Here is a 9,936-nt window from a genome sequence, read left to right as displayed (position 1 = left end):
GCGGGGCAGGAGGAGATATAGACACAGCCAGGAACAGCCCCTCCCACACACTTTATTGTACTAGTGCTGCTAGCCTTACTGGCGGAACAGGCTCACTGCCTTCCTGCTCCTCATATAGGAATGGCCGCGGTTTCACCACATCATGTGATCACGGAACTCCAGAAACCGATCCGTGCATGCCAGCTTCTAATTGGTTTCTTAGTGAAAAGGATTAAATAAATTGGTGCCACGGATTCAAAGTACAGAAACACAGGCTGCAGGGTTGTCTTACTTACACGGGTTCTTGTAGCCTGGTCCAAAGCAGGAAAAGTGGTACCAAAGTGGCGTTAGTAAAGGTGGCCGTACACGGGCCAATTGTAGCTGTCGATATGGGTCCCTTAGACCAGGGGTGACCAGACTTTTTGTGGTCGCAATTGACCAGAAGAATGCGGGAGTGTGGCGTGAATGCTTATGTACACAACACAGCTTACATGCGCTTTCATGCAGCACTTCCGCATCCCCGGCTTGATCACGGTATACCAGAAATCCACGGGGGATCAACTGGTGGACCGCGATCGACGCATTGGCCACCCCTGCCTTAGACCAGCCCGTGTAGGGGCAGCAACGACAGGCCTGCCCGACCAATATCTGGCCTGAAATCGGCCAAATATTGATCGGGCAGGTTAAAAAAATCAGTCAGATCGGGACCACTTCGGCTCGTTGATGCGCCCCCAAACTGACTGTGCCCATTACCATCGTTACAATTCGATCCTTTGGCCCCAAGTCCAAACGACCGAATTAGCCTAAATTCCCCCGATATCACCCACCCATAGGTGGGGATATCGGGAGAAGATCTGCTCACTTGGGGACCTTGCCCGGGATGCTTTATATATAGACAACATCTTGTTCCAGCCTGGCCTGAAATTGGTTTTGCCATCAAAAGTGGCATCAAAGTGAACGGTATGATAATTCTTTTTAAACAAGTATCGTGTTTTAAAAAGGGTTAAATGACTTTGGGCCACTGATTTCAAAATACAGATTCCCAGACAACATTTCCCTACAGTCTACACCTTGTTCCAGCCTGACCCAAAATTGGTTCTGGTCATGAAAAGTGGCACCAAAGTTTGGAGACTGAAAAAATTAGAGTATATCTAACAAATTTGTGCAAGATCTATGATCAACAAACACCAGTTGTCAAAGTTATATTTTATATCGTGACTTTCCTTGGGTCAGGTTGGAGCTGCAGAGTGCCATTGAGCCCTATGGGAGACTTTCCTTGGGCCAGGTTGGAGCTGCAGAGTGCCATTGAGCCCTATGGGAGACTTTCCTTGGGCCGGGTTGGAGCTGCAGAGTGCCATTGAGCCCTATGGGAGACTTTCCTTGGGCCGGGTTGGAGCTGCAGAGTGCCATTGAGCCCTATGGGAGACTTTCCTTGGGCCAGGTTGGAGCTGCAGAGTGCCATTGAGCCCTATGGGAGACTTTCCTTGGGCCAGGTTGGAGCTGTAGAGTGCCATTGAGCCCTATGGGAGACTTTCCTTGGGCCGGGTTGGAGCTGCAGAGTGCCATTGAGCCCTATGGGAGACTTTCCTTGGGCCGGGTTGGAGCTGCAGAGTGCCATTGAGCCCTATGGGAGACTTTCCTTGGGCCAGGTTGGAGCTGCAGAGTGCCATTGAGCCCTATGGGAGACTTTCCTTGGGCCGGGTTGGAGCTGCAGAGTGCCATTGAGCCCTATGGGAGACTTTCCTTGGGCCAGGTTGGAGCTGCAGAGTGCCATTGAGCTCTATGGGAGACTTTCCTTGGGCCAGGTTGGAGCTGCAGAGTGCCATTGAGTCCTATGGGAGACTTTCCTTGGGCCAGGTTGGAGCTGCAGAGTGCCATTGAGTCCTATCGATCGTTCGGATACGAAAATTTTGTGACTTTCGGATCACCAATATGATATTATCGTGACTAAAACGATTTTGTCATAAGCATTTTTGTGATATTTGCGATCATCGTATTTAATCTGAATTTTTCCCAATTCGGGATTCAAACTCGTACTTTGATGAATTGAATAGACTCCCATAATTCGTGATTTATTAATGTTTAGTTAACTTTTTTCTGGCAAAAAAATATTTGGCAGGTTTGAGCTGATGCGTACCATTGAGTCCTATGGAGGCTTAGAATAGTAGAGGTATAGAATAGTCAAGCTGTCCTTAACACAGCTTCAAGGGAAAGTTAAAAGCATTATCGTTTTCTATTTCACACATTTATAAGGGGAAGTTATTCCTATAATTGTTTTCTATTTTACCCAGTTTCAAGTGAAATTTAAGCACATTATTGTTTTACAAGGATGAGCGCCAAAGCTCCTAAAATGGCCACTGGAGCACTTACAGGAAATCCATCTTCCACAGACTTCATTTTAAGCATTAAAAGTGATTTCCTTTTTCTATGTAATAATAAAACAACACAATAAATCCATATAGAAGACAACAATCCTCTTCGGTTTATTTAATGTTTAGATGGTCTTAAGAAATATTATTGTCTGGTGATCCAAATTACAGAAAGATCCTTTATTCAGAAAATTCCAGGTCCCAAGTATTCTGGATAATAGGTCCTATTCCTGTATCACTGTCTTCCGTTGTCTGTAGGCACCGCACATTAATACAATTTCTCATTCTGATTCATAATGCTAAGCTATGCATAAATGATTGCATATAATAGATAATATTACATTCATAAAATGGCATGATAGGCTGTCAAGGGCTGCTGGGAGTTGTACAATATTCAGAATAGAGGGACACAGTTTGGATAAAGCTGGAGTAAACAGTGTATTTGATAGAAAGGCGAGTTAGCAGATTTGACACCTTTTCTTGCATGTTTTAAGAAAGGCTCAGTAGCAGTTATTTTTTGCAGTATTTGAGCTACAGAAAAAAGCCAAAGAATAGAGGGTGAAGTTCAAGCCTTTGGAAGAAGTGCCAGACCCGCCCACCCAACCTCATGTAGGACTCTGCACTTTGATCCCGTGCGTGCAATGCGTGAAGTATTCAAGTAAGCAGGTATATAGATTTCTGTCACAAGGCTTCAGGGTTTGCATATACCCCACTAGTCTAAAGCTACTAGGAGAGTTTTCTATTAACCCACTAGTCTAATGCTGTTAGGTGAGTTGCCTATAACCCACTAGTCTAATGCTGTTAGGTGAGTTGCCTATAACCCACTAGTCAAATACTGCTATTAATCAACACAAAGTACTTTGCACCACTTTGTGTGCCATACCTATTTCCTTCGGCCTTGTTGAGAGTTGCCTATAATCCACTAGTCTAGTGCTACTAGGAGTGTTGCCTTTAATCCACCAATCTAGTGCTACTAGGAGAGTTGCCTATAATCCACTAGTCTAGGGCTACTAGAAGAGTTGCCTTTAATCCACCAATCTAGTGCTACTAGGAGAGTTGCCTATAATCCACTAGTCTAGTACTACTAGGAGTGTTGCCTTTAATCCACCAATCTAGTGCTACTAGGAGAGTTGCCTATAATCCACTAGTCTAGGACTACTAGGAGTGTTGCCTATAATCCACTAGTCTAGAGCTACTAGGAGAGTTGCCTATAATCCACTAGTCTAGTACTACTAGGAGTGTTACCTATAATCCACTAGTCTAGGGCTACTAGGAGAGTTGCCTATAATCCACTAGTCTAGGGCTACTAGAAGAGTTGCCTATAATCCACTAGTCTAGGGCTACTAGGAGAGTTGCCTATAATCCACTAGTCTAGTACTACTAGGAGTGTTGCCTATAATCCACTAGTCTAGGGCTACTAGGAGAGTTGCCTATAATCCACTAGTCTAGGGCTACTAGAAGAGTTGCCTATAATCCACTAGTCTAGGGCTACTAGGAGAGTTGCCTATAATCCACTAGTCTAGGGCTACTAGGAGAGTTGCCTATAATCCACTAGTCTAGGGCTACTAGAAGAGTTGCCTATAATCCACTAGTCTAGGGCTACTAGGAGAGTTGCCTATAATCCACTAGTCTAGGGCTACTAGGAGAGTTTCCTATAATCCACCAATCTAGTGCTACTAGGAGAGTTGCCTATAATCCACTAGTCTAGGGCTACTAGAAGAGTTGCCTATAATCCACTAGTCTAGGGCTACTAGGAGAGTTGCCTATAATCCACCAATCTAGTGCTACTAGGAGAGTTGCCTATAATCCACTAGTCTAGGGCTACTAGGAGAGTTGCCTATAATCCACCAATCTAGTGCTACTAGGAGAGTTGCCTATAATCCACTAGTCTAGGGCTACTAGGAGAGTTGCCTATAATCCACCAGTCTAGTGCTACTAGGAGAGTTGCCTATAATCCACTAGTCTAGGGCTACTAGGAGTGTTGCCTATAATCCACTAGTCTAGGGCTACTAGAAGAGTTGCCTATAATCCACTGGTCTAGGGCTACTAGGAGAGTTGCCTATAATCCACTAGTATAGGGCTACTAGAAGAGTTGCCTATAATCCACTGGTCTAGGACTACTAGGAGAGTTGCCTATAATCCACTATTCTAGGGCTACTAGAAGAGTTGCCTATAATCCACTAGTCTAGGGCTACTAGGAGAGTTGCCTATAATCCACTAGTCTAGGGCTACTAGGAGAGTTGCCTATAATCCACTAGTCTAGGGCTACTAGAAGAGTTGCCTATAATCCACTAGTCTAGGGCTACTAGGAGAGTTGCCTATAATCCACTAGTCTAGGGCTACTAGGAGAGTTGCCTATAATCCACTAGTCTAGGGCTACTAGAAGAGTTGCCTATAATCCACTAGTCTAGGGCTACTAGGAGAGTTGCCTATAATCCACTAGTCTAGGGCTACTAGAAGAGTTGCCTATAATCCACTAGTCTAGGGCTACTAGGAGAGTTGCCTATAATCCACTAGTCTAGGGCTACTAGAAGAGTTGCCTATAATCCACTAGTCTAGGGCTACTAGGAGAGTTGCCTATAATCCACTAGTCTAGGGCTATTAGGAGAGTTGCCTATAATCCACTAGTCTAGGGCTATTAGGAGAGTTGCCTATAATCCACTAGTCTAGGGCTATTAGGAGAGTTGCCTATAATCCACTAGTCTAGGGCTACTAGAAGAGTTGCCTATAATCCACTAGTCTAGGGCTACTAGGAGAGTTGCCTATAATCCACTAGTCTAGGGCTACTAGAAGAGTTGCCTATAATCCACTAGTCTAGGGCTACTAGAAGAGTTGCCTATAATCCACTAGTCTAGGGCTACTAGGAGAGTTGCCTATAATCCACTAGTCTAGGGCTACTAGAAGAGTTGCCTATAATCCACTAGTCTAGGGCTACTAGGAGAGTTGCCTATAATCCACTAGTCTAGGGCTACTAGGAGAGTTGCCTATAATCCACTAGTCTAGGGCTACTAGGAGAGTTGCCTATAATCCACTAGTCTAGGGCTACTAGGAGAGTTGCCTATAATCCACTAGTCTAGGGCTACTAGGAGAGTTGCCTATAATCCACTAGTCTAGGGCTACTAGGAGAGTTGCCAGGTTGCAGTAGGAACTAATGTGGTATTTCACAATATGCCAATTGCAGACAAAAGAGTTGTGGGATTACACAGTAGTTGAGTTAGTTGGGGTTGATGTTGATTTAGAGAGAGGGGTTCACTCTCTCACTCTCAGAGTGAGTAAGCCCGAGTGTTCATGAGTGTGAGAGTCACCATGGATGCGTGAAGGTCATTGGCAATGTTGAGAAGCCCCAGTGTGTGGGAGTTACCCTGGAAGTTGAGAGCCCTGAAGAAGGGACAAATCATAAACATGTTTGATGAACTGTTTGCTGATGAACGGTTATGTTTATGTTGGGAGGAGTTTGTCCCAAATAAACTTATGTCTCTTGTGCTCCTGATCCTCTGCAGACTTGCCTACTATAGCTACTTCCCCCAAAAATGACATGTACAGGCAGTCAGCATGTCACAGAAGGTATGCATAACCTTACATGTATCCACAATGGATCTTCCACTTAGCCACCCAGATTGCCAGTTTGTCAAGATCCTGCTGCCAGGATGCTCAAACATTGATATTGTACTTACATAGCCCCCCAAGCCATTAGTGAGCAAGTTAAATAAAAGAGGACCTAATACAGAACCCTGTGGGACCCCACTAAGAACTGCACTGGAAGTAGAGAATGTACCATTAACAACCAACCTTTTGACATCTTGTTCACCTTAACTTCAAGTAAACACTCTATCAAGTCAGCGGCCTGTGTCAGTCACTGATAGAGCTGAGCAATCTGTGCCCCTACTGGTCTTGAAGAATAAACATTACCAACCCATTCATGTCCATTCAGATTTTGCTTCATGAACTTGATTACAATTTGGATGTTCTTGCTCTTCTGGGTGTGTTAGGGGAAAATGTTTCTCATGTAACATAACATTGCATGAGTCACTAACATTCCCCTTGTAAAATTCACTTTCCGCTGTGGCAAAGCCACTCCAACTTCTGTGTTTATATTAAGGATAGAAAGTATTAGAGTTGATGGAATGTTACTGCACATACATGTCTCGGTTCTGTTTACTCTAAAAGCAATAATATTTATGATAACACATGGAGTTTCTACACCAGCTCTTTCTGTTTTAAGCACATTGCCAGAGAAAGGAAATAATACATTATCTTTAGTAAATATTCTAGAAATCTTACGGATGGTGAGGAGGGCAGTTACTTAAAGTTAGTGCAGTAATAAAAGTGAAAGTAATTTCATGCCTCGGGCATAGAAGTGAGCAGGCAAATATGATTGACAGCTGGTTAGATTTTTAAATGGGTTTAAACAGGTATGTTTTAATTAAAAAAAACAAACAGGTTTGAAGTTTAGTTTCTAAAAGGAATTTAATTCTACAGTTTAGGCTTTTAGCTCTGCAGATTTCTTTCAGAGCAGCTGTATAAGCTACCCTAAATGACTGTGATCTGTTGTGTAGTCATCTTACCCTAGGGTCACTGTCACACACCCCTAAAAGACAGCTGCTGAGCTAAAAGCCTGGTATTATCAGTATCAGCGTTAGGGGCAGATTTATCAAAATGTGAGTTTAGAGCTTAATACATAACAACTCACCCACTTTCTATTAATTCTTATGGGATTTTTAGAAGTGTATATATCAATGGGTGAAAATTAGAACTCACCATTTGATAAGTATGCTTGTAAAAATCCCATAGAAATGAATGGAACATGGGTGAGTTTTTGGGCCAGATTCGATAAAGTACGAATCCGAATCATGAATAATAATGAATGATAATTTCTGATGGTTGCACGAAAATTCTGTTCGTTTGAATACGAAGATTTCGTACTTACGATCTGAAAGTTCCAAAATTTAAATTATCGTTTGCGAATGGCGATCTGATAGTCACAAAATTTTCGTATCCGAAGGATTGTAAACAGTGGGGAAATCTTTCTGACTTTGATCCTTCTGTGCATGTTTTTGGAAGCTTCCCATAGGGCTCAATGGCACTCTGCAGCTCCAACCCGGCCCAAGGAAAGTCTCCCATAGGGCTCAATGGCACTCTGCAGCTCCAACCTGGCCCAAGGAAAGTCTCCCATAGGGCTCAATGGCACTCTGCAGCTCCAACCTGGCCCAAGGAAAGTCTCCCATAGGGCTCAATGGCACTCTGCAGCTCCAACCTGGCCCAAGGAAAGTCTCCCATAGGGCTCAATGGCACTCTGCAGCTCCAACCTGGCCCAAGGAAAGTCTCCCATAGGGCTCAATGGCACTCTGCAGCTCCAACCTGGCCCAAGGAAAGTCTCCCATAGGGCTCAATGGCACTCTGCAGCTCCAACCTGGCCCAAGGAAAGTCTCCCATAGGGCTCAATGGCACTCTGCAGCTCCAACCCGGCCCAAGGAAAGTCTCCCATAGGGCTCAATGGCACTCTGCAGCTCCAACCCGGCCCAAGGAAAGTCTCCCATAGGGCTCAATGGCACTCTGCAGCTCCAACCTGGCCCAAGGAAAGTCTCCCATAGGGCTCAATGGCACTCTGCAACTCCAACCTGGCCCAAGGAAAGTCTCCCATAGGGCTCAATGGCACTCTGCAGCTCCAACCCGGCCCAAGGAAAGTCTCCCATAGGGCTCAATGGCACTCTGCAGCTCCAACCTGGCCCAAGGAAAGTCTCCCATAGGGCTCAATGGCACTCTGCAGCTCCAACCTGGCCCAAGGAAAGTCTCCCATAGGGCTCAATGGCACTCTGCAGCTCCAACCTGGCCCAAGGAAAGTCTCCCATAGGGCTCAATGGCACTCTGCAGCTCCAACCCGGCCCAAGGAAAGTCACAATACCGAAGCTTGAATGAATTGGAATTTCGTACTTGTTGTGACAAATAAGAATTTGTCGCACAAATTGTCACAAAGTATGAAAAAGTCGCACAAATTTATGAAAATATCACAGAAAATATGCAAAATTTGTAAAGTTTACAAAAAATACAATTTTTTTTCGGACCTGTCGTACTTTGATAAATGTACTTTGATTAAATTTATGTATTAAGCTCCAAACTCACATTTTGATAAATCTGCACCTTAAACTTCTAATAGCAAAGGTGCTTAGAGGAATAGGTTTACATTAATTTTATATTCTGGATTAGATCTCGTTGAACTCATAAACAGGGGAGAGAGACTGAGGCTCTCAATACAAGTCAGAATAAGCTTTTTTCTATGCTGGCATGGGGCAATTGTGTGAAACACATTAGTGGCGACAAACGCCAAAAGTGCTTAAACAGCACTGGAAATGCTTTCTGTATTCCTACCAATGCACTCCGATGCTCAAAATGCTCGTGGCTGATGCCAATCTTTGGTAAAAAAACACAGAAGCAACAAATTGCTCCATGTGCATTTTTACTAAAATGGTTAATAAATTCAACATGTGTGAACATGGAGTACAGAACAAATATTACTTTATAGTTAGTTTAGGCCAATGGATTTTTTTACACCCACAAAAGCTGCTAAAGGCCTAAAGAAGTGTTTTTCAGATTAGGGGCATATTTACCAAAAAGTGAATATAAAGCTCACCACAGTTCTCTGGAGGGGAACTTCAAAACTCTCTGTTAATTGGGTTGGATTTTTAGGGCCATATTAGATTTTGTTCTAGTTGCCCCTTAAGTTGGTCATACACATACCAATAATATTGTATGAACCTTTGTATTATCCCTGCCAAGCCCAAATGAGGACATTGGTCGGTTCTGGAATCAGCCTGGTTAGAACATTGAATCTGCCAATACACCGTGCTGACCAGTTTATGGTGCATAGGCAAATAAGGGAGCCATGGCAGTGTACAGATTCCTGGTTTCAGCTTTGTGGTACCAGAGTAGCTTACAATTCATTAACAAGTGCAGACTTCATGGCAGCGTGTTTTAACACTTTTAATGCAGTGTTCTGAACTTAACAGTTGTCCAGGTGCGCATTATATATAAACCATATTGGCATACACAGCAGGTCACCCATTTATATACACCCCCACACGTAATACCATTGGGATACATACATATATCTCCTAGCAGACCCTAGGCACACACATATCTTAATAATACATGTTAAAACTCATATTTAAAGAAGAGGGAAAGGTTAAATGACTGGGGTGCCAAATGTTAGGCCCTCCAATGATTATAATCACTTACCTGATACCCTGGGCTGGTGCTCCTGTTAGCAGAAAACTGCATCGACCCAGAGTTCTTCTGAGTGAGCACTACGGAGCAATCTTTTTCCGTTTTTTCTTTGCATCGGGTGCTCGCGCGCAGTAGAGTGAAAAGCCGAACTTAAAGCAAAAAGTTGGCTTTCTCACTCAATTGTGCATGCATAGGCGGTGCCATTGAAGAAGAAAGATGATCGGGGTATTAGGTAAAATAAGTATAATCATTAGGCGATCCCTAACATTTGGCACCCCCAGTGATTTAAAGGAATACTGTTGCGGTAAAACAGGTCTTTTTTAAAACACATTTGCTAATAGCAGAATTCTGCACCAAAGTCCGTATT

This window comes from Xenopus tropicalis, chromosome 4 (assembly GCF_000004195.4).
Source record: "Xenopus tropicalis strain Nigerian chromosome 4, UCB_Xtro_10.0, whole genome shotgun sequence".
Taxonomy (NCBI): Eukaryota; Metazoa; Chordata; class Amphibia; order Anura; family Pipidae; genus Xenopus; species Xenopus tropicalis.
Note: the sequence above shows the minus strand (reverse complement) of the source record.